Source organism: Columba livia, chromosome 1 (genome assembly GCF_036013475.1).
Source record: "Columba livia isolate bColLiv1 breed racing homer chromosome 1, bColLiv1.pat.W.v2, whole genome shotgun sequence".
Lineage (NCBI taxonomy): Eukaryota > Metazoa > Chordata > Aves > Columbiformes > Columbidae > Columba > Columba livia.
In genome coordinates, this window is record NC_088602.1 from 208066720 (window position 1) to 208092600 (window position 25881).

The 25881-nt window shown below is 43.2% G+C and overlaps 3 long non-coding RNA genes across 44 annotated transcripts in view; 1 reads left to right on the forward strand and 2 right to left on the reverse strand.

Annotated features, from left to right (window-relative positions):
* Window positions 1-20997, reverse strand: part of LOC110359891 (uncharacterized) — a 134573-nt gene extending 113576 nt beyond the window's left edge. For 35 of the 36 annotated variants that reach the window (XR_010469709.1, XR_010469706.1, XR_010469683.1 and 32 more), the window contains exon 1: window positions 20861-20997. This is a non-coding gene — a long non-coding RNA (uncharacterized LOC110359891). Of the gene's footprint in view, window positions 1-20335; window positions 20474-20860 lie in introns of those variants that run through there. The other variant, XR_010469695.1, reaches the window with a different exon arrangement.
* Window positions 6702-19456, reverse strand: LOC135578253 (uncharacterized). Its single transcript, XR_010469722.1, has 2 exons — window positions 10511-19456; window positions 6702-10473 (listed from the first exon to the last, which is right to left on the reverse strand). It is a non-coding gene; the product is annotated as an uncharacterized LOC135578253 (long non-coding RNA).
* On the forward strand, window positions 20316-24366 carry LOC110359893 (uncharacterized). 7 transcript variants are annotated; one of them, XR_010469717.1, is made up of 4 exons: window positions 20316-20455; window positions 21742-21858; window positions 22437-22642; window positions 22969-24366. It is a non-coding gene; the product is annotated as an uncharacterized LOC110359893 (long non-coding RNA). The 7 variants fall into 7 exon arrangements; XR_010469720.1 differs by having other exon boundaries at window positions 20326-20455; window positions 21745-21858; XR_010469718.1 differs by lacking the exon at window positions 20316-20455 and adding an exon at window positions 20850-20988.
* Window positions 24367-25881: the final 1515 nt, after the last annotated feature.

Here is a 25881-nt window from a genome sequence, read left to right on the forward strand (position 1 = left end):
TCACTACCAACACAGTACTGCCTTTTGAGAACACTGCAAATATTCTGTGATACTACTATAATTACCCTGTGTTAACACTCTGATAGTACCACCAGCCCTTCTCCAGTAGGAAGAAGAACTCTACTTCATACTTATTAATTCTGAAAGCAGCTTGTCTCATTCTATTAGTCCAGTGTAACTCTTCAGTACACAGCATTTCATCCAACCTTGGGGAAATAAAATTAAAAGAAAGGGAAAAAAGGGGAAAAAAACCCAACACTATACCTCATTTTGAACATTCCACAGTGAAGTGTTGCAGCCTCATCCTGATTCTCCCCATTAAAGTAAAACAAGATGATTGTCTTTTCACTGGGTAACATTAATAGGGGGTCGCACCTTTGCCTTCTATGCTCAAAACTTTTCAAAATTGTAACTAGATCATTTACAAAGACAATGTAGACTTCTAGTGAGGTAACAAGTAGTATTATACAGTGTTTCTGCTCATACTTCAATTATTGTTTAGAGTATTCTGGGCTATTTTGGGGATGAGTGATTAGTGGATCTTAAAAAAACAAACAACCAACACAAAACACAAATACAGTGTGAGAAGCACCAGTCATTAGAACTTATATAGCAAAAAAAAGAAGCTGAATTACTTCACAATATAAGGCCACCCTGACAAACTTGTAATTCAACTCAAATGATGAAGAATTAAATGATCCAGGGGGCTAAAGCCCGAGATGTGCAGAAAGCCCATCTTGTCCCCAGGGGCAGCAGAACCAGGCTGGGTCCTCATGTTTCAACAATGAAGGGCCTCATGTAGAACACCAAGTTTTTGTTATAAAGTAGCGACTGATTCTCACAAAAATATAAAGTCAACTGAACTGAGAGAATGCAAATGGAAAGGAACTACAGTCTGCATGAACAAACAGGTTTTGATGTAAGGATGAAAGCAGCACAGTGAACACCAGCAAATGTGTGAAGAATTAAACTGTGTTAGACGCACATAATGAGGGGAAGGTGAACAAGCGCGTTCGAACACAGAAATTTCAATAAAGCATCTACGCAACAATTCCAGACCGCAAGTTTTATCAAAGGGAGATTCAGTGGTTTGTTGTTCAGTCTACCAAAATGAAACCATAGAAATAATCTTCAATATTGAGGAAAATGTCTCTTAGTGAAGCAAGTTTATGAACCTAGAGATGTAAAACTGTATTCACTTCATAAACAGTATTTTCAATTAAGGTATCATTCTGTCTTCCCCAGATTGACCAGGGCAAAACAATTACTAAGTTTTCAAAAATCAGGGATCATTACTCTGGAAGAGTCAGATGATGCCGTTTCATTTTTACGCAACTCTTACAGAAGTCACAATGAATTTTACACACTGGAAGCCTGTAAGATTCTAGTCTATGTAACAGTAACACATCACACTTTATTAATAATCTGTATCTTAGTTTCTCTCCATCTGGTGTTATTTTCGTGCATCCTTCACTAGCTTTAATTTTGAAACCATTTTTCATTTTCTCATGTCATTTTATTTAAAGCATATGCTTCAGTTATCATCTTTTTCTGCATGTGTGATATCAATAATGATTCTATACAGAAAGAGTCAGATTCTGAAATCTTTATTAGGTAACAGCTTGTCTCAGCAACATGGGCAGTCTACAAACTATTTAAATGAATTAGACTAATTTCCATATTACTCAACCTGATACAGACACTGTATATCAGAATTTAAAGTAAACATATATAGACAAATATAAGCAAGGCTATTTGCAAACAGTGTAAAAGATCACAAACGGATTAAACACGAATGGACAGCAAATGTTGTATCAAATCTCAGCCAGAGCTCCAGCTTATATAGTGTCCTGCCCAGCAGAAGCCACCATAAACATTTCAGAAAAAGGGGTCAGGAATTCCTGCAACACAAAATAAATGATAAAAAAAAAGGAATCACTTCTACCTAAATGCCATCTATTACTGGCTGGCATACGCCCTCGAGAATAAGTGTTCTTCTGATTTCACCGACAAAGTAACCGCTGTGGCATTTTCAAATGTTATACTCATTTTTAGTCCTTTGCACAGCTCTTTTTCAATTTCAAGTAAAATAAAACATATTCATTAACACATTATTATATGACAATCATCCAACACATAATTTTGTAGTGCCAAACCAGTTAATACCAAAAGGTAAACAATTAGTTCCTTAATATCACGGTCTATGTGTCCTCCTAGTGATAACTATCTGAAACTGCAGTGATGTGCTCTTAGGAGCTCCTATTCTTTAACTCTTCATTTACTTCATTTTACTTCTAATTTAGGGAAATTGCACCTGTCAAGCCATACACTGCTCACCTTTCCTCACATAAATAAAACCTCCACAAGCTCAACACCAGGTATACAGTTGGGAACATAACAAAGATGTAAAGATGGTTCGTAACTATTGCAAACTAAATGTAAAACCATTAAAGCAACTTAACTTTTCAGAAGAGCATGCAAAGGCTAAACCAGCCATTTGCAAAGTACTTCAAGGTTTAGGTTTTTAAGCAAGATAGAAAACTAATGAACAGATGCCAACACAGTTTTCAGCTAAGTCTATGTGCCAAAGTTTCACCCAAAGTTATTTTAAATCTGAACAAACACCCATTGTTCTTTCAATGTGGTAATTCCTTAAGATTCATGAACTTCAACCCCAAGTCCATTTCTACACAGCAGCTGCACTACAGCTCTGTAGTCCAAAGGCTTTAGGTCACTGAATGCAAATCCTTTTTCTTTCACAAGTTATTGTGTTTCACCTTTGTGCTCCCTCAGAACTTCACCTGATACTTTTTTTCACCTATCGGGTGACTACACCATGTACCAGACAGAGAACTTGTGAAAACTGATTCAATAGAGATACTCCTAGATTATCTCGGCAGGTGAACAAGACGACCAAGCTACAGGGGGGGATGCAAAAAATCATCAAGGGCTCCACCAGACGGAACTGAAAAAATAAAGGCCACCTAGACCTCAAATCCGACAATCGCTACAACTTTTCAGTGTAAGTTCTTCCCTTGTCTAAATATCCACAATTCTTACCACTTGCTTCCATTGCTAAAGGCAACGCAGGCTACTGTATTCTCCCCAAGATCTGTGATTAAAGGAAATACAGAGAGTACTGTTATTAAATGCATAATGTAGTGCCATGACAAGCAACCTTGTTACCTCTAAACAAGAGGCTCAGATACCAGCAGCACAGTGTTCAATTTAACCTAGTACCTCAAGATCCTCAGACACTATGAACATCAGCAAGTGAAGCATTATAGCAAAAAAGTGCTATCAAGTTTAGTTGTCAGTGCTGTAAAGTGTTAACTTACAGTTATTACTGTTTCAGAATTAACATATCAAAGCACAAATTATTAAAGCAAAATCATACGGCAATAGTCTTGACAACACAGCAATTGCATTGATACTGGGACAAGTACATTAATGCCTCATATTAACACACACAAGCTGAACCTGCTATTGTAAAGTTAAAGCCTGATACCAAAGAAAAACTCCCACAGATGCCTGTAGCTTTAGTATATAGTCTTCATTTTCAGATTGACAAGACAATTTTTTAAATAATAAACACCAGAAGTAAGAACACACTGACGAGGATGTTGGTTCCACAGCCGCAAGCTTGAAACTTTGACAAGAAAAATGAGAAAGAAAAAATACCAACAGAACAGTGAACACAGGCAACTCAAGCATTTAAGTTTAAAACCCCTATTCTTCATATAGAGATAAAAGCCACGAAGCTGAGGTCTGAACTGCAGATTTAGATCTGCAAACTGATTCCTCCGTGAGCAGAAGAGGTTTGAGACATGGGAGGGTTATGACAGACAAGCTATTGACAAATGCTAATTACCAATAAAATTACCATGGAAATTTATAGGAGTGTTGCCAACTACAGGTTGACAGGCAGCGTCTATTTCTGGAGACAGAGGGGAATGACTTTATAACTATTATAAAACAGCATGCTGACTGGTTAAAACCACATTATTATAAAACTGCTTGTAAATCTAAGAATTATTTGTATTTTTAAGAATTTCCCATTGTTATTATTTCTGTGAAGTCTAGTAAGTTGCAATACATTTTCCATGGTGACCCAACAAAACAACCTTATCTGATAAACCCCAAAAATTCAGGTTTATCCTCCAAGTTGACACATGATGTTCTGACACTTTTCACAGACCCAGATATAATTTGTAAGTCAAAACACTCCTTTACAAAGCTGTTCAAGTCAGCCTGTACTCTGCTAGCCTAGATATTAGAATTAACTAGTATTTTAGCCAATTAACAGGGAAAAAAAACGAACACCAATCTGCACATTTTTAGGATCACAATTTAAAAAAATATACAGTTTTTTTAGTTAGTTCATGCAACCTGGTTAAAACAAAAAAGACAACACAGTAACTCCCTGGAATTCTAAGTTTTCCTTCAGACGTGCTATTCATCTTGCCTGGTTCCTGCACACACTGACCTGCTGCAGTTTCATTAATTTATATTGCTCTATTATGGTCATATTTTAAAGAACACATTTCTGGTTGAAATTATCCCTTCTATGTTATAAATAATAAAGTTATACAATAAAAAAAAAAGTCTTATAAATAAAGTAATAAAGTATGGTTGCCTGTTTCCTTTTTCACACAAACATATATGCTTCTTTTTTACTGTCAAATCCTTAAAGTCTTAGGAAATTTGATGGCTACTTCTAAAACCCATGAGTTCAGAAGCCACTGACCACAAGAAAACCCTGCGTGCAAAAAACAATAGATTAGTTTTAACTAGAATTGCAAGAAACTGATTGTCTTCTACATATCTGGCACTCAACTGGAAAATAAGAACACAAAATAGTTTTGTTGATGCTGGTTTTACCTCATTATTTTAAACATAATCGGATTATTTGTCAATGTATGACTCACAGTTGACTAAAGCTCCAGACTGTCAATACTTTCTACATGTCAGACAGTGTGTTTAAGTTGTTTCCATGCTACCACCGACTGCGCTGGGTTTTGTCAACTGTATTTCTTGGTGGTACCTTCTCCAAACCAGCTTGTGCCCTCCGTAGCATTACCCTCCATCTCAAGGTATCACTATTCTGCAGTGGTCTATAAGCTCTGGAGCAGAAACAAAAGTAAGGTGGACAGTCAGAAGCAAGGGAAGACAAAACAAAACACAGCTGAGTTTTTCTAAGAAATACTTTTTTAGATTTACCATGTAAAACAAGGTTTTCAGGAAGTGGCTCACACCGGAAGCCAATGACCTCACAGCTTCTTATAAATACCACACGATTACAAAATGAAAGAGAGCAATATTTCTTGCTACCACTTTCTTTTAACGTTCACGTTAACTTTTAACTCAATGCTTCCCAAATTGAAAGCTGAACTGAAGATGAAGGGAATAGGGTTTTTACAGGTTTAAAACATACACTGATGCAACACCTGTGCCATTCCAAGAAGCGAAAAACCATTAAACCTCTGTAATATCATAACCCTTCAGTAATTTTTTGCTTTGAATCTTAAGTCTGTTTTTGCAAAGCTCTAACAGGCAGATGATTAATCACCCCTCACATCCACTCCATTCATCAAAAATACTCATTCTCCAACAATTGTCCCCACCCCTTTCCTTCCATTTCCAAAACCACTTGCCACTACTTCTTGCCCATCTGGTCACCACTGTCACAATCCTTATAAAACACATTTTTGTCACACAACTTAGAATGAGATTTTTCTCTGTAGATTCTGACCAAGCACCATACCAAGGATAGGTGAAAAACTGAACCTGAAAATGCAGGTCTTACCAGAGAAGGTGCCCAGTTATTCTAGCATAATTTACTTTTGATGAGCTACTTCTATTTTCTTTGCCATGCACTCCATGTCTCTACTAAGATTTCAGAAGTCTACCGAAGCCATAGTAAGAGTATGTATCTCTCCAAGTCTTTTTTAGAGCTTATCAGCTCACCTGGACTTCTGCACTTTAGCATCATTCACTTTCACATCTGCCTGAGTTTCTAAACCATCATGTCCATTAATCATCCTGCCTCTTCCCCATGTCCTTACTGTTGAACTGTTAAAATGCTATCACCTGCAATGACAGCTCTGCTTCCCCATTCTGTATGTTTATTTGAATGACTAGAGAGTCTTCTGGTATTTATTCATCATTGTGATTGACGTGTCTTAATGCAGCTTGCAGGTTCTGTTTACCTTCTCATCACTTATACCAAGTTCAGTCCTTTCTCCATTCTTTATATTGCTTCTTTAATGTACTTTTCAACACATTTAAATCCAAACCCCTCACTGTTTCTACTCAAGTAATAAGAAAGTCTAAAAACTCTCAGATCAGCTCTTACACCATTGAAAGAAGTTCCCACTTTCCTCTGCACTCAAATCTACTCAAATCTCTGTCTGGTTTATGAGCTCAGAGCAAGCTGAAATGCCTTCACGAAGAACCAGACCTCACCATCTGTTTTTTCTAAATCCCCCAACATATTCTAGGACATATTTTAAATCTTGATAAAGGAGAACACAAAAAAAAAAAATCCAATTTTTTTTTTCAATACATGCACCACACTACTCTTTTCTAAAGACCTCCACATGTAACTATTCATGGTCTTTGTTGATGGATGGGTGTAGAAGCATCATAAGTTCATCAGTTAGGCTTGGGGATTAGTTTTCGAGGGTTTTTTTCATTAGTAATCCTAAGTTTTGTTGATAAAACTGAGTTAAGAAAGGAGAAACAGGATAGTCTCTAAAAAGAACTGGATAACCTCACAGACTCGAGTAAGAGAGAATTTCAACAGCAGAAGATTCAGTCCAATACCTGGGTATAATGCATATTCCCGCCAGGTAAACAGTTCCTTAATTTCTGAACTATAAAGAAAGGAAAAGCGTAGCCCATTATAAAGTGACCCTGGGTCATCAGAGTGACATACCTGTGAAATAAAACAACTGCAACCCCAGTCTACCTGGAAACTTCATTTAATTACTGTGTGTGCCCTGTTTAAGAAAGACAAATTCACACTCGAGCATGAAAAGAATGTGCTCTCAGGTAGCAGAAATGGCAACAGATGCTGACCTCTACCTTTTAACTGAGAGACCAGTGCTTGCCAGTATGCACAGACCTGGTCCACTGTAAGTGTAAAAGTTCACTGTAAGTTTAAAAAGAAAAAAGGACACCACCTGCCCGCCAGCAGTGGTCTTAGACCAAGAATTACAATTCCTCAGTCAAGATCAGTGACAGCAGACAAAGGATTCACTCTAGACCACGAGTAGGAAAAGAGCAGAAGAGGAACACCAGTATAAATGGAGAGAAAGTGGCTGCTTGTTCCTGCTGCCTCCCAGCAACGACGGATGCCTGCCTGCACGAGCTCCTGCTTTGTTATTCTGTTCCATCAGTGGTTTATGTTAAACTGTTCAACTGCAGCAATCAGCTGAACGAAGTGAAAAGAAGAAGCACCTGCAGCCTCCACACTGGTCTCAGCTGGGAAATGACACAAGAGCACCAGTTCCAAAACGAAAGGCAGGACCACAAAGTTTCTGAGGCAGGAAATGGAGGACGACTCAAGCAGTCATTTCATGCAGTCTCAGCTGCAGAGCCGCAGCTAACGACAGCAAGATGATTAAGAATAGTTTCTTAAACCATGTTTCTGCTTTGATGAACAATTCCAACTGCACTACACATCAAAGCCCAGCACAGCAAGCTAACTCACCACAGACTTCAAATGTTCTGGAGGATATTAAGAGATGCTAAGGGACACTGTATCCCATGCTGTTTGAGCAGTGTGGGCAGCAGGCAAGCTAAGGTGCAAATCCAGCTCAGATCTGAGCTGGGTATGCAGAGTAGGCACAGTTCAGGATGATCGGAAGAATGGAACATGCACTAGAAGTTTTGTTTGCTTACCTGACTGAAGGGGTAGTAAGCAATATAATTCCTGGTCATATGAGCATTCAGTCAATAAACAGGAGCTAAGAGATCTGCATAAGGCAAAACTTGCAATTACCATTAAAAAAGAAAAAAGTTAGTATGAAATGGCCCTTCAAAATGTTAGGCTAGAAATTCAAAGTCTTAAGACGCTGGATGCTCTGAAGGTTAGAATCTTACTTCTTACTCTAATAATGGAAGTAAAAAAAAAAACTGTTCTTAAGATAGAGTTTTATTTTTGTGAAGTACAGATTATTTAGCAATTAGAAGACACCAGGCTTCCTATACCAAGTGGCAAGACTAAGAAAGCTAGGACACCATTTCAATAGCTTTACTAGAGGTTACCAGTAATTCTGCAGCATCTTAGACCAAGAACTCAAGGTAAGAAATAATAATTATCAAATACTAAATAAATAATGAATAAAACTGAGGCGGTTTTGAAAAACAAAATGACCTCTTTTCAGCAATAAAACAATGGACAAAAATTGCAATGCAAACCTTCAGCAAGTATCAGTTACATCTTCTCCTAAACAAAACCAGGTATTCTCATTTTCTGATTGTAACAAGAAAAGTCTTACAGCAAACAGAAGAACACAGTAACGCAAGAAGAAACGGAAATTATCACTAGCTATTAAACAAATACCTTAGTGAAAACAAGTATGTGCAGGCAACAATTCTTCATTGTTTTTTTTTAATCTCTGTGGAGTCTGATTTATCAGTAATAACATCTGCTATGGTAGTTCACTCGTCATTTACATCAGTCTAAGTACACACCACTGCTACCAACACCAAATAGATTGTAAGCAACACTTTGACACCTGAAGTACATTTTAAGATCCACACATGCAGTAGGGCAAAGTAACCTCACTGAAATCCTAATTTAGACTAATGCAGAAGTAGTAAGAGGATTGGTAATTTTATGGGCACATGGCCTAAAAAGATCTGTTTAGAAGCTAGCAGTCCTGGAGGAATTCCTACATTGGTAATACGTCAAACCTGAATGTCCCATATCATATAATTAAAGGGCAGAACAAATCCTTTAAGAGAAAATAACCATAGTTACAAATGCATGGTAATGAGTCACGTAAAAGGAAAAGAAAATATTTCCAGTATGAGAGCCAGATGACTGCTGGACCACATCAGTTTATGGTAAAACACAAGAACAGATTTTTAAACATTTGAAGATAAGCTCTTCAAAAGCCAGCATTATCCCGGGCCAACACATTAATCTAATGGTAGCACAAAGACATATCTTAGAGTGAAATCTATATTTAAATTCCTGCTTTATTCCTGAATTAACTTCTGCACCAGAGCTTCAGGCACTTGACATCTCTGAAGTTAACCCCTCCACCAATTCAATGGTTCTTTCAAGAAAACGCACTAACTTTCTGTATTTACAAAATCAAGTCGGACACCAGCACTTGTAAGAAAGGGGAGTAAGCAAATGAACATGGCCAATTGTTAAGATTATGGAAGATCCAAGCAGAAAGTCAACATACAGGAAGATGGGCAAGCAAATGTGAGAGCTTCAGATATTGCCATCTTGTCACAAAGCTGAGTATGGGACGGCACCTTCCTATGGGAATATCCTGTTCTCTTCCCCACCCCACAAGTAGGTAATATAATAAACAGCTTACAAAATCTAATGGATATCCGTCTTAAGTTAGCAAAAGTACATAACAATATGTACTAGCAATATGAATTGCTAGTAACCAGATGAAATATAGAAAAGTTCTATGAAATGTTCCAATTTCATTTTTGTGTACAAAGAAAACGTTTTTGTTTAACTTTTTATATTAAGCTTTCCTAAAAGAGAACCTCACCTGTTCTGGTCTCCTTATTGTTAGTTATCTGCCTCTTCTTCACAGACTCTGATTTTTAATCTTATCTAGTGCAAGTTTCTGCGCTTCTGTGCTTTCATCCTCTGTCAGGAACCGCTGCCTACAGATAGCACTCCACTCGCCTGCTGCCTCCTCTGCTGTGCCCTCTTTGCTCATGATGCTGATCCACATATATTAAACAACCCAGGAAGGCAAAGGGACTGTGGATTTATCTCAAGACAGTTCCAGAGAGCCCCTTCCCATGCAGGGCTGGGGAATCACAGCCCCAGCTGCCCAGGCTGTCAGAAAACTCCTCCTCCGCAGCCCCAACCTCTGTTATTTACAACACACACAGGAGACAAAGAACTTAGCAGCAGAACTGCAAATACAAACAACCTGAATCCTGAGCTAGCAGTGAAGCTGGTTAATGTAATAGTTAAATATGCTTTTATAAGCCACAGGAGGAATTCAGCAGTAGATGGTACTATTAATATAAATATTATTTAACAGAACCCTTGAGAGGCACAGAACGTAGAAGTAGAGGGGTCAGCTGAGTACCGATTAGCTGAATACATACATCTTTATGATCTTCATCAGTTTTAAATTAAAATAATGCTAGCAGGGAAAATCAGACTCAAAAATCCATTATGCAAGAGATGCTGCTACCAAGCCAGTCTTAAAAGGAACTATCCTGAGAACCTCCATCCATCTAGTACACACAGTGCATCTCTCTAGTACACACAGTGGAGATGCCAGGGAAATACATACCTGACAACCACAGGATGTGATGTCACTTAGTTACAGGCCCTGATCTACAGGAAAAAACCCAGGTATGACTATCACATTCCGCACTCAAGAAATCGCTAAATTACAAATGATACAGCTGCAATCTGCAGGGGGATTACCTTCAACACTACCGAGAGCATAAGACAGACTTTGCATTCATCTTCATGCAGCGAGGGGCAAGAAGAGCAGAAAACACGCATTATGACTGAAAGCTGATCTTAGAGCCTGACTGTGGCTAAACTTTGTAATGCTAACAGAACAGGACACCCTGCAGGGCCCTCCACTCACAGCAAGGACACAGTGGATGAAGAGGACCTACCCACTGCTGCCCTTCCTTACCGGAATTTCTACTCTCTTGTAGATTCTTTCTTTCCATTACCAGAACCACCAAACCACAAAGATGACCTGGCATTCAGCAAACAGGCAAAGTCCCATTTTGCTGCAGGAAAGGCAGAAAAACAACTGAAGAACACAGAGGAATCATGAATGCCACCTGCAGGAAGAGGATGGACTTAATCACCCGTGTTTTTGTTTCCTGCAAGGCAGCAGCAGACTGGAGACAAGATCTAGTATGGATAATGATAGCAGGCACAACCGTAAAGGAACATTTCAAAATGGGACAAAGGGAAAAAATCCTGAAGTGAGAAAGAATCACAACCTTTTTCAAAAACTTTATCCATTTCTATCCACATTACCAAGAAGAACAATGAACAGTTAACAACATTTGTTAAGGTCTTTGCAAAGATTTACAGATCAAATATGAAAATTAAATAGGCCGCGCAGAGTTTACCCAGGATAAACTTTGCAGGCCAGAAGAGATGGCAGTTTATATGGTAACATTAGAGGTATACAACAATTAATGTTGACATAGCTACCAAACAGACTGCGTTTGAAAGTCTCAGAGCTGACTTCCAGTTTTAATCTAGCCAGGAAGACTCTTCTAAAGTAGCAGAGCAAGAAAGAAAGAAAGAAAGAAAGAAATTACAGCCTATTAGGAATTTAAGCACATCACAAACTTGCAAAGTAGACCTCATATAGTTTGGGTAAACGCAATTTTTTCATGTTAACTGATCTTGTAAGGAACTGCCAGAAGACGCATTACTGCTATTATCAGCCCATAGCATCTGGAACAGAATCAAACCTGTTCACGATAATAGCAGGACTTCATAATTTCAAAAGAAAACATCAACAAAAGAAATAAATACAACCAGATGTACCTTAAAAAGACTATGACCAGGATAACACTAGACATGACAAATTGTATTTATAATATTCACCTGATCCAGCAACTAAGAGAATAATCTTACATGAACCTTCTCAAAAATAACTTTACCCACAGGAACACGAAGTTTACTTTACAGGAAAAGCCTAAAAGGGCTTGTTTTTAAAACCAGTGGTCTTTAAAACTACAGGGGCATGCAATACATCCTGACAAGGGGGAAGGGCATGAAAAAGTTAAGAACAGCTGGTTTAGAACAAAATGAGAGCTATAAATTAATATAACTGCTATCTGCAGATGCAGCACATGCAAAACACAAGGGAGAGAAAAGAGGTATTTACACTATTTGTACAACAAATGAATGTAAGCTGGCTGTGAACTACATTTGCGCTGGAACCGAGAACTAGATTTCTAAAAATCAATGAAATCAGACAGTGGAATAGCTTTTTGAGGGGAGCAATGAGGGTTTCAATTTGTAGCCTGAAAACTGTTGGGGGAATCATACTGAATCATACAGCCATCCAGGCTGCCCCATGAAAATCTCTTTCCCATGCTTCTGTAATAGAAATAGCGCTCTAGAAGATGCTTCTCTCCCATCACAATGTTAAGGGCCTGGGCTAACCTATCAAACATCTCTGCCAGCACTTCTCCCCTCTGCTATATTATGCAGTTTTGGTCTCCAGTACACATTATTGCTGCTTATAGATGCCATTCATTCATTATCGAAGTAATACTGCTTTTGAGTAATTCAGCTTTACTCAGTAAATAACATTTCAACTCACAATTTATGGTTACTTCTCCCTAGTAACCATTTCTGACTTTTTCCTCTCCAATATTCAGCAAGGACTTCCTCATGAATGTCAGCAATTACTTAAGAAGGGCTGGGAGAACAGAGGTTCCCACTGAACTCCCACTGTAGCAATATAGCTGAACTCTGCCCTTGTTAACTCCCTTTAACCTCAACACCAGTTCTATATGAAAACTGGAGTTTCTTGAAGACTAGGAAAAAAAAGCATTTTCCTACGCCACAAAAAAGGCAAAAACCAAACGAACAAACAAAAAGCAAACAAAAAAAAACCCCATGCAAACACTGAAATAGTTGTGCTACACAGAATTGTCAGAACAGCAGTTACATTTGACGTTAGGGTAGCTACATATATTAAGTTGGACAGACCTCATTTCTGTTCCATATTGTCTGAACACTAATCAACTTTAAGTATATTTTACATTCAAAATACTAATTTCTAGGTCAATATTGTTATACTAATATCTCTGGGTTACTGAAAACTGACAGGGCTAACAATCCGAATATTAAACCTGTCTTATTTCCTCTTTTGCGGGAAGGGTGCGCAATTCTCCGTCAAAGCTACCAGAATAAGTTGTGGCTTCAGGACAATAATCTTCAGAGAAGCAGCAGGTCCCGTAATGCTGGATCCATCCTTGGAGCTTTCTATTTATACAAATACAGGCTTCTCTGAACAGATACCCACGGACACAGACACGAAAGGAAGAGGAGGAATCAGATTATCTGGTCTGAACAGGGACTACTGTTCCAGCTCTAGAAGAAAGATGGCATCTCTGAACTTGAGGTGACAAGCAAGCTGAAGTGACAAGCGAGCAAGAGAACGCCATCCGAGAGCCCAGAGAGCAGTTTGTGGCTGCTGGGGCCCACACACAGCCCTGCACTGCTGGATGCCTCCAGCAGAGGGCAACGGCCCTCGTACATCCCTCTGCCACCCCCAACAGACTCCCCAAAACGAGCCTAAACACCTCCCGCAATTAAATATCACCCGCAGCCCCCTCACAAGGCGAGCAGGATTTAACACGGCAGGATTTTAACACTGCTGCTTCATTCAGGCTTTTCTTACGTGTGTCTTCTCTACATGTGTATCTCAGTATAAAAAAAAATATTGCTTCTCACAGATATGGAATCGTGTTCTCTGTCAATAGGATAAACTTAACACTGATTGCTCCAGGACCCTGGGGCGCTGCCATAAAGTCACAGAAATCAGAATATAAAAATCTCCCAGGAGCTACAGTCCATACAGCCAATGTAACATTTAAAATTATGTTTAAAAAAAAAATGGGGGGGGGGAGAGAGTAAACATGCCAAACTGCAGAAGTCACAATGATGCAGCAACTAAACCTCGTTAAAAGCATTAACAGTGCTTTCAGTTTACAAAACAAATCCAGATGACAGTCAGAAATGTCTTTTTCTCCTCCTGTGAAAAGTAAACACCATGGATAGACGCATCTTCTCCCTCCCAGGAGATTCACAGCTGCTTACCTAACTGGGAAGCAAGAAATCTCCCGAGTTCAATAATAAAACACGAAGATATGTTCAGCTTCAAACACATCTCTGCTGGACGAACTACCACCAACCACCCGGGATCTGGCCACTGGGCAACACCTTCCTTTGCTGACGTAAATAGCAACCAAGATAAAACAGACAACGTTGGTTTTTTAGTTTTTTTGTTTTGTTGTTGTTTGGTTTTGGGGTGTTTTTTTTTTTGGGGGGGAGGTGTTGGTTTGTTTGTTTGGGTTTTGTTGTTTGCTTATGGGTTTGTTTCGGTTTGTTTTTTTTGTTTGCTTTTGGATTGGTTTATTTTGGTGTCTTGTTTGTTCTCCGCCTCCACTCCCCACCCCCCCCCAAACATGATCATCAGTTCAATTCTACCTTATGTCCTCTGCACATTGCAGTTTATAAAGCCTTCATTTTGCAACGGTGTCTGCACAAGCTCCTACAGTTACACTAAAATTCAGTAACTTCAACATAATATAGGTACTATTCAAATTAGCACATTTTCTGGGTATTCCATACACAATGTTACGAAATGAGTCCAAAAATCATCCTTCTTTTCCGAAAATGTATACACCACCAAAATTGTACACAGCGACAACATAGATGAAAAAGAATTAGCCCACATTCAAGGTATATTTTCCAGACACATGCAAACTCCCTCTGCCTGTACTGCGAGAAGTCCTGCAGACAATGTTCAACCCAAGCTAATAAGCACTATGGAAAAAATAAGGATTATTTCAACCTCAGCAGCACAGTAGCTGCACTCAAACTGATAGATTTTGGTGTAGCATACAGGCTAATCAGTATGGGTGGGGGGATGCAGAAATACCTACATTTTGTAATAGTAGAGCACAATGCTTACCAGGTTTGCCTCTCAGCATCCTGCTCACCCAGGCAACTAACTGCTGCTTCTGACAATCTAGGAGATGACATAAAGGGGAAAAATCTCGATATTACTAGCACATTGACTTCACAAGTTTTCTGTTAAGATGAAACTACTGTGCAGCATTCTTTACATATAAGCACATCATGGTTTCAGTTGCAGGAGAGTAAGAATTTGCAATATAGGGCAGAAAAAGTATCACGTCTGCTTTAGTAGCTTTGTATTTACAGACTGTTTACTTACTACGTGATTGCAGAATTTGTTCTTCAACAGGACCTACTCCCTAAACAAGACACATTCAGAGGAGTGTTGGTGAAATTATGGTTTATAAATGGTGTTAGAAATGCCCTTTAAACCATTTGTTTCTCAATTTCTTCTGTTTATACCTTAGTATAATACAAGCCAGAGGAAAAAAACAAAACAAAACAAACCAACACCCTTACCACGAGTGCTTCACTAATGCTTCCTAACATAATAAGAATTATGAAAAAGAGATAGTTCTCAAGTAATGGTATACTGAAATTCAGCTTACTGTGAAGCCCAACAAGAGTAGAACTATCTCCCCTCACCAACAAAATTTTACACGTTTCAACTACAGCGTTCATAAAATAAACCACTGTCAACAGCAGAGCTTCAATAGCCACAACAATTAAAACTATTCAATATAAGCATATTGTTACGATTATAACTTTTTTATTGTCCTGCCAAAGACATCACTTTATATAAGAAACTTACAAAACATTTTCAGGCTGACTGCTTTACTACCATTATTAATGTTTTTGCTATATGGATGTCAGTTTTTCAGAGAGCTCCAAACTTACGTCTGTAGAGAAGCACAATACTGGGGACATTTAACACGTTCCTTCCTAGAGCTCAAGGTAGTTAATGAAAGTCCATTAATTAGTAGCCTCTGCAAGCATTCAATGCCCAGATCAGAAATCTATGGAAGGATGAAACCTCTGGCATCAGTAGGGGTAAAACTCAGAAGAAATAATTCCCATTTCCAGCCTCACTACTGTAGACAACAATGCTGCATCTCCTGGCTGAGGTGCAGCATCCTGACAGACCAACAAAGGACGGTGGATTTTATACTGCGTTTTCATGAAATCCAAAGCCAAAAGAAAAATACTGTTTATGCTTAAATTTGTGACAAACAGTTGCAGCCCCGTTAATTTCATCTCCAGTCAATTAGAAAGCCATGAGTCAGGATGTAAAATTATCAAACTGACTTGAAAGAACTGCCGGGGAAGGATTATTTTTTAACTTTGTATTTCAGCATTCATGTTTGCAAGCACTTTTACCCTTTATATCATATTTTCAAGCTCATATTCTCATACTACAATAACTCCAGAAGCAAGATGTTTATGGAAAAACACTGTGCAAATACAGCACGATCAACTACAGCTAATCAGACGAGAGGAAAAAAACATGACTCCATGGTTTTCGTATTTAAATATGAAAGAAACATAGTAAACACATGATGATAGCAATTCAAAGTAAAATCTAGCCTGGATTAAACTGGTCCTTTTAATTTTAACCATATAATAGGCTACCAGTAGCAGAAACATATATTTTTTAAAATAAGTTCACAATTTCCCTTTTTATTAAAACAGAAAATAAAAGGTTTCGCTACTTCCTATCTCAAAACCAATACAAACACTAGTTTAACTATTTCCTTTTCAGATGCTTTTTAAGTACTTCCAAAGAGTAAAATAACAACCTTTTACGCCACTAAAATTTGGCAAGATACAAGATCCTAAAATGAAACTTTGAGTACCTCTTTAAGATATAAATTGGTATTGTTTATATAAAAAGTGGAGAGAACTGGCACAATACCTATTTTTATAGCCCTTTTTTTTTCATATACATCGTATTCGTCACCAAAACAGCTCTGCAGAACACAGTGTACAGCACACTCTGTGCCTCGTCATGAACTGACAGCAATTGAAGAGAAGGTGAACTAAGTTACAAAATGAAGTATTTTTTCCTCTAGCTGTCTTGAGAAGATAAATGATCTTAGTTATATTAAAGAGAAATGGGATATGGGATCCAAAGGGCTCATTTTACATTAACTGCATCTCACCAACAAAAATAGAAAAAGCAATTTCCTGGTGCATCAATTCCACCAGCAATTCCATGTACACTCAAAAATAAGAGATGCTGGCACGGTGTGTTACTGTGCACCTTTCGATATTCTCAAATCTCTAACAAACCAACGGCTCCCCATTAATTTCCTATTTTAAGGTAAGGTTATTTTTTTTATTGTTTTTCAAAAAAATACAAAGATATGCAGATATAACCGTACAAACCAAGTATACTGCCCAGGTTGAATCAATGTATTTCTGCAGGTAACACCATTTCAAGTGACTCCTGTAACCGACACAAAACATCAGCTCTTCAGAGCACATTCCCAGAACAGCCCATTACCACCCCAGTCCTTCCACCACCACAGCAGCGTTCATTCCTTTCAGAGCCCATTACCCCTCTTGTTATTTTAAGGCCATATTCCCTCCTCATCAACTTTGGTCAGTATCTGGAAACTCGTCATTTCAGATGAAAAAGACCGCACTGATAAAAGTTACGATGGAACAGAAGTGAAAGCACATGAAGCACCATAAACCATCCCCGATCCATTTACAGGACTACGCCACCATAAAACTGCGAACCTTATCTTTCCGTCCTCCTTCTCATGTTCTATATTTGTAGGGTATTAAAATCCTACTACTACTAACAGAAGACTCCTTTCTAGTGCAACTCCAAAGCAATTTTAAATATCCGTGTATAGTCCTCACCACTAGTTATAAAACCATCTCTTCTTGACCTGTTCTCGTTCATCTGCTGTTACTTAACTCTTTAAGGCTATTTGAGAAGCACAATGTTACGAATGGTTATGTAATTCTGAAAAATATCTTGAATTTTAAATTTTGAAACAGTACAACATGAACACAGATACAGTTTATCTTTCCATCCCTCCTCCACTTATTTTAAGCCAAAAATATCTCAGTGATCCAGAAAAGCAGCCTGCAATTTTTTTTTTTCCAGCTTGTCAGCCACAGCATCTTTAGCAGTGCAGAAATCTCTATAACAAACATAAGCTTCCAAAAAACATATGTCCTTTCTTTCCTCTTTGCTTCCTACTGGCCCTGCGTAAGTTGTTTGCAAACGGCCAGGGTCCAGTCCCTGCAAGCTGGAAGCCGCTGATCTAGAACTGCGGATCCTCTTACTGTTTGCTTTGCTATCTGAGAAGTTGCATTAAAATGGCATTACGTTCCTTGACTCCAAAAAAACCATATAGCCTATTAACAACCATTCCTCCAGAGCTTTCCATAAAATCCTATTTCCAAAGAACTGTCGAAAAACAAAACGCCATCATTTAAGATACCTCGCTTCGCCACGGATTCAGACGCGGCACAAGCCCTTCACACTAAAGGCTGCCCAACCTACCTATAAATAGGCTGAAAGCTTCAGGCTCAGGAGACTGATCGCTGAACACGATCCTCGCGGCGCTCCCCTGTGTTACCTACATAAAGCAGCGTGCCTTAACAACACCAGGCTAGGCGGATACGCAGCTACTGCTGTGGGTTATGCAGGAAAACATGGAGTGAAGGGGGGAAAGAAAATGAAAAAACTACCGGGCAAGAATAGCTCTCTTCCAGAGAGAAAAACCTCCCTATCTGGAGGGCAGAGCCAGCTGCAGATGGGCAGTCGCAACTTGACCATGGACAGACCCACAACCAATGATAAGACAAGGGGTAATGGATACAAACTGGAACATAAGAGGTTCCACTTAAATACGAGAAGAAACGTCTTCCCAGTGAGGGTGGCAGAGCCTGGATCAGGCTGCCCAGGGGGGTTGTGGAGTCTCCTTCTGTGCAGACATTCCAACCCGCCGGGACACCTTCCTGTGTAACCTCATCTGGGTGTTCCTGCTCCGGCAGAGGAATTGCACTGGATGAGCTTTTGAGGTCCCCTCCAACCCCTAACATTCTGTGATCCTATTACCTGCTAACCAGGGACAAGGCCCTTCAGGAGTCAGGGCGCTAAGGACCAAACAGCTGCTCCCCTCAAAGGAGGGTCGAGGTCACTTCCCCTCGGGCAGGAGGGCTGCAGGACCCCCCAAGAACGGCAGCCCCGTCACACCGGGCCCCTGCCACACCCCCGGGCACCATCACACACCGGGTCCCTGTCACACACCGGGTCCCTGTCACACACCGGGTCCCTGTCACACACCGGGTCCCTCACCCCGGCAGCGACGGCCGGGGGCGGCGCGAGGCCGGGCCGCGTGACCGCCTGAGCCGGCGGCACGTGGCCCCGACCATAACAAACAGGCGGGTGGGCGGGCGCGGGCCGCGCTCGCGCCCTGCCAAGGGCGGGCGGAGCCAAAAAGAGGGAGAGGGGGGGGTGAGGAAAAGGAGTAGGGGGGGAGGGGGGGCAGCCGCCAGCGGCGCGGCGATTGGCCAGCGGGGCGCGGTGGGCGTGGCCGCCGGTCCCAGCGCCTTGGTGCAGTGCTGAAGAGGGGCCAGGCGGGGGCCGCTGCCGCGCGTCGAGGGGTCGCGCGCGCTTCCCGCCCTCTGCGAAGGCCCGAAGAACCGAACCCCCCAACCCCAACAACCGGCCCCGGGTCCTTACACCCGGCTCCGCACCCTCACCCCGCGGCTGCCACGGCCACACAGCCGCCCCCACAACCCCATCCGGAGCTCCGCCGGCCACCCCGTCCTCCCGCAACAGCCCCGAGTTGCGCCACGCAGGAAGCGCCGCTGCCCCGTAGCAGCCGCCTCCTCTCCCCTCACGGCCGCTCTGCGCCCCGCGCTCGCCCACCCCGGCTCTGACAGCGCCTCCCCCTCAGCAGCCTCGACCCTCGAGGCCAAACGCTTCTCTGCGGGCCCCCTCTCTCCTCACGCACCCACCTGTGGGGCGGCAGGCCGTGCCCTCGGCCGCTCGCCGGCCGGCCCGCCTCGATCAACCGGCGAGCGCTCGCTCGCTCGCACCGGGCGCGGAGCATGCGGAGGGCTGGGGAGGGCGGGGGGGGGGGAAGTGCTAAATATACCCGCTGCCGGCGGCACCGCCTGTGTCACGGACCCGGGCTGGCGAGCGGCGGCGCGGCCCTCCCCGCTCCCCCACCCCCCCGCCCGCATCTTGTTTTCTCCATACGCACTTGGAAATGCGGACCGGCCCCCCCGGTATTGGGGGTGTGGGGGGGGAATTGTTATTTTTGCTCGATTCGGGATACCCACGCAGCGAGGAAAACAACACGGCGCAGTCCCGTCCTTCCCCCCTGCGCTGTCACTTGCCTCCTTCCCCCACGTCGCGATAAGCACCCCCCTTCCCCATGTCGCGACAGCAGCCCGCGCACCTGCCACGCACCGTGTTCCCCCCCCCCGCCACTTGCCGACTCCTACCAGGGGGTGCGCGGTGCGGTGAGAGGGTGAAACCGCCTCTCCCTCCCCGAGAAAACCGAGAGCGGCAGCTCCTGCGAAGCGACCGGCCCGGGAGGGGGGAGCTTGTCGCTGGCAGCCCAGGTGCGTGGGGGCCCCGCGGGTGGGATGTGGGGGAAGCAGCGGGGAAGAGAAGCGGCGGTGGGAGCCGGGATGGAGCGAACCTCCCTCCCGCCTTCCCTCCTCCGCCTCCCCCCCCACAGCACCCCCACCCCCCCTCCGCTTCGCCGCTTGTGTTTACCTCAAGTTTGAATTTTATCTGCGCAACATGAGCTGGAATGCGGACATGGAGGGCGGGAGGGCGCGCACACGCCCGCCGCTCCGCGGGGACACGCGGCACCCCCGGCCCCCCCACACACACACCCCGCACCCCACACACGCACCTCACCGCGCAAACATGGCGCGACCGCCGCGCACACCCGCCCCCCGGCACCCCTCACCGCCCCCCTCCCGGAGCAGCCCCTCGCCTGAGTCCCGCCGGTAACTCACCTCCGTGAGCGGCCGCTGCTCCGCCGGCTCTCCCGCTTCCCTCCCGGGGGAAGGTGCCACACGCAGCCCCATCAGCGGGGGTTGCCACATCTGCCGCGCTCCCGCCGCGCTCCGGGGCGCTGAGACAGGTGCAGGCGGGCGGCGCGGAGCGGCGGGCGGGCCGGGCAGGGCAGGGCGGGCCGGGCCGGGGCGGGGGGCACTGTTGCCCCGCCGCCGCCTCCCAGCCGCCCCGGGCTCCCCTAATGCTTCCCTCCCCACAATGTTGTTTCATTATATCATGTCCATCATGTGACACCCGGAGGCCTCTCTATGGAAACTTAAAGGGGACTTTCACGTGACGACGCGGCCGCCGGACCCGCCGGTACCCCCTGGGGCTCCGAGCCCCGCTGCCCTTCCCCGAGGGGCTGCCCCCTTCACACCTCCCGCCTTCGCTTTTGCGAGTCAAAACAAGTTGCTGCGCTTGCTTGTTCTATTATGATTATTAATTAGGATTGGTTTGGTGTGTTGTGGTTTGTTGGTTGGCGTTTGTTTTGGTTTTGTTTTTCTTTTTCTTTTCCCTCCTCGCTCCGCACCGCCTGTGCTGCTGCTCGCTGAGGGGAAACAACCGCCCGACCGGCCAAGCACCTTGGCAGCCCCCGCTTCTGGTGCGGGGTCCCGCGGTCGTTTGCGGCCGCGGCTGGAAGCGTCAGCAAACAAACAAACAAACAAAAAATCAAAACTAAACAAACAAACTTGTTTGTGTCAGACGGAGGAGGCTGGAGGTGCGAGCGCTGCCGTCGGTGCGGGGGTGAAACGGTGGTGGCGAACGCGGTGTTTGACTCTGCCGGCCGGTCGGGAAACGGTTTACGGTCTAACCTGTTAACACCGTCGGTTTTCTACAGCAGGCTGTGGTGCAGAGGTCCTGGAAGGAGCCGCTTCTAGGCGTGTACACTTGCCACCGCAATAAAACAAGCCGCGTATACAAACACCCACCCTTTCTAGAAGATGGAAAAATGAAGGTATTTTCTGCGGCTTGAGAAGACCCCGGCGCCCCACCGCCCGTGTGCGGCCGGGGGTGCGGGCAGGCCGGGCGGGCAGCGCCGCGTTCCTCAGGCTGCTGTTCTGCCTGCGGTGCTGAAGTGCCTGGTTATTCCCAGCTCTCCTCCTGCCCCCAGGATTTGGGAGAAAGGAGCTAAAGCCCACCCTGCTCCGTGCTTGCATCGCCAAACCTCTGCCAGGCTGGCGATGCACGGGGGGTCTCGAGGTTTTCTCCATGGGGGCAGCGCATGGTTCCTGTGGGAGCTCCCCAAATTCTGCGCCTGAACCGGTGGTGCCTCATTGGTGGTCAAGTGCAAGGTTCGAGGGGTTAGCTTGTAGAAGAGGGATGGATTTACTGTTAAAAACTGAAGGAGGAAAAGCACGCCGCGTTTGCTCCTTCCTTATGGCTTCCACCAGCCCCCTCGGCAGATTGAAGTGTGACCCACAAACGCAATAAATATTAAGTTTGGAATTTAATTTCTTCAGTGTCCCGCCAAGTTTCCTTGAAAGCAGCCATATAAACGACCAGCCATAAAAACGACCTTTTTCCCATCTGCAGGGTTCATGCTGTTGCCCGTCACACATCCCGTCAGCCACGGGAGGGGACTGGACCGGAACCGCCCGGTCAGACGGCGCAGGCCCGATCCTGGCAATGACGGCAGATCATCTGCCTTCACTCTCCCATTGACACTTTTGGAGTTGAAGCAGCTGTGCTCTACTCTCCTCATTTCTAAATGCCTATGCAGTGAGCTGGATATATAACAGGTTAGTGTTTCAGGTACCTCTACCATTGTTTTTCCAGATTTTCAGGAGTTTTGTAGGAATTATCAATTATTTTAGCTGGAAAGAGTTAACCTTCTGAGGAACAGTTATTCCTCCTTTCCTTCTTTCTTAGAGTCTTCCCCCTACACTTCACTTTTGTTTATCTATTAATATCCTTTCCCATCCAATTTGGGGGGGATTTCTGCCATTTTATCCAGGCTGTCCCACCTCCATGGAGTCTCGCTCCAGCGTGCCTCACTTTCCATCTCCCAGGGCCTTATTTCTCTACCTCCCTAAATCCTCTTTTTATTCTATATTCCCTTCTTCAGATCATCCTTAAAGGAGAAAGCAGCTGGAGCTGGAATATAAAGTAGTCTTCTAGGAGTACTGCCAGAACCGATCTGTTTTACGCTGCTGCTGCTGCTGCTGTTCTGCTGTGTCATGGGAAGAGAGTTACCCAGCCACACCAACCCTTGGAAACAGCACCCTCAGGCAGAGTCGCTTGCTGCAAACCCGAGCCGTGTTTTACAGAGCTGGAGGGTAAGTTTGTCTGGTGAAGGATTTAGGCTGGAAGGAGAAGGCGTCGCTCCCTCACTGGGCTCCGATGGGGAGAGCGGTGCATGATGTTGGGAGATTTGCAGGAGGCAGAGTGGTGGCAGCAGCAGTGACAGCGCATCATCACACAGCTTTATTTCATTTTGTCAAGCCGAGAGGCTTTAGGTTACAGCCGAGCAGAAAAGCAAAACAAGGCGTTTCTGTAAAGAAAAAAGGTGCTTTTCCCCAAATTTGCTTCAAATTCTTGCAATGAGGGCTTGCACTAAGAGCGAGCAGAGATTCTCCCTCCTCTTAAAAATGTCGTTAGTTGTAGAATCTTTACAATCTTGGCTCATTCCACCTGAACCTGTTTCCTCCAAAAACTTACTTTCAAAAATGTAAGGTTTAAAGATGACTCTTTCTCCCCTCTCAAGTTTACCTTCCTTGGAAAGGCCTGGGGAAGCCTAAGGCTGTGTCTCCCTGTGAATGAAAACGGTTTGAATAAACAACAGCATGCACATACATGTGCATGCACAGGATTTAAAGCATCCCATTGAACTGTACACATAGGAAAATCCTTCATCATGTGATTGGTTTTGATATCTGCCTTAAAATTAATCCCTATCTGATGGACTCTGTCTCTGAGTTGTGGCACCAGGAGACCTGTGCAGGTTTTTAAAACTGCTAAATAAAATCTCCCAGTTGTGGTTGGATTAATTTGTATTTTCACAGCAGCTACCTGGGAAATGCTCATCTTGTGAAAGAAGGTAAGAAAACTTTATACGGCTCCAGTCCTATTTTTTGACAATAAAAAAAGACCCTTTTTGTGGGGTCAGGACAAAAGCCAATGCTGTTCCACAAGGAAATGGTTAAAGGGCTCAGCAGAGTCCCTCAGTTCTTCTGTTAGAGGTCACACTCTTGGGTTTTATTAGAGCTTGAGCTTCGGAGATGATCCTGCTTACTTATCAATGTTGTCTTTGCTTCTTTTTTGGTTCGTTTTTGTCACTGAAACCTAACCTTGTTGTTTCACTTCTCTTTCTAATTCGTTTCACTCTATAGTTCCAATGTGTTAGAAAGTGCAGTTTCATTTAGACTCTCGGCAGAAGAGAAGAAAGCCTGATTCCAGAAAGCAATTTGCAGTAATATATTTTCGTTGCCACTCACATGAAAACATTCCCACTCAAACAGATCTAGGTATAAAAAATGCTGACAGGCCCTCAAAAACAAAACCAAATTGTGAAATTAAAGCAAATAGCCCAGAGAACCTGAAATGTTCTGGTTTCTAAAACACTGGCTGCTGTCAAAAATAGGGTAAAATAAAGCTTTGTTTACATGTAGAGCAGAGTGTTTGTTGATCGAGTTTCTAAGGTGATGTAGCAGGAAATACTGATCTTAGGAAGAATGACACGAACAAAGCATGAAACTATAATTCAGCAGCTATCTGTCAACCGATAATTAAAAAATATATATTTATATATATATATTTTAAAAGCAAATAGAGGTTTTCATTGAACTTTTTTCTCTCCCTTGCCAGCAGATATAAAGGGAGCCCCTCACCTGCTCTGTTCTTGTATATAACTATTTGCAAGAGCAGAGCTAAATCATTTATCAGAAGGAATCTTTCTGTCAGATGCAAATACCTACGCTAGCTGCTGTTTCTACGTCATGTTGTGGATGAGATTGATGCTCGAGCAAGGTTATAATGTACCTGCATTTTGTCCAGATTGGTGCCAAGCTTGCTGAGTCATTTTTCCTGATCCCATTCTGCAGTTGGCTGCTTGCTCGCTTTTCCCTGTTATTTGTGTGGGTCGTAAGCTCAGCAACAGATGAGAATAAACACTTATATTTCTTAAGGAAACAAAGGTTCTGCTGTGCTGCTTTTCTGTTCACATATATGTCTATCCCCCTCTTCCAAAAGCTTCTGAACCCATTAATAAATTTCAGATTAATTTGGGAGAAAGCAGATATTTCAGAGACAGTTGTATTCTTGCAAGTTGCACAGGAGGGAAAGACCCAGATCAGAAATTGAAGCAGAACTTAGCCATAACACATCAGGGCTGGCAGCCACCTTGCAGCCACCCAACCCATATGTACCAACCGATTAATCTATATGTAGCTGAGCCAAGTCACAGTGCTGCCATAACCTGCCTATTGTATTTTTCACTTGCTTGCAAAGGGTATCGTGGAGAAGCACAAGAACCAGGATAGTTTGGGGAACAATTTGATTTCAAAGCAAAACAATAGAGCTTAAGCAATATCACTAGACGCAAGGAAGAAGTTCCTACATGGGAATGCCTCTATGTAGTTTTGGGGAGGGATCTAGCTTTTGTGTCACTTCCAAAGCAAACCATGGCAGAGGAGTCAGGTCAGGCTGTTCTTAAAGCTAGCATGGCTTGTCAGTCTAGTGCTCTGTTGGTCTTGGCACTTAAAGCTATCACAGGATGGTTGGGGTTGGAAGGGACCTCTGGAGATCACCCAGTCCAACCCACCTGCTAAAGCAGGTTCCACAGAGCAGATCACACAGGAATGTGTCCAGGTGGGTTTGAATGTCTCCAGAGAAGGAGACTCCACAACCTCTCTGGGCAGCCTGGGGCAGGCTCTGGTGCCACAAAGTGAAGAAGTTCCTCCTCATGTTTAGATGGAACCTCCTGTGCTTCAGTCTGTGACCATTGCAAAGATCCCCCATCTGCACCTCTTCTAAACATGAT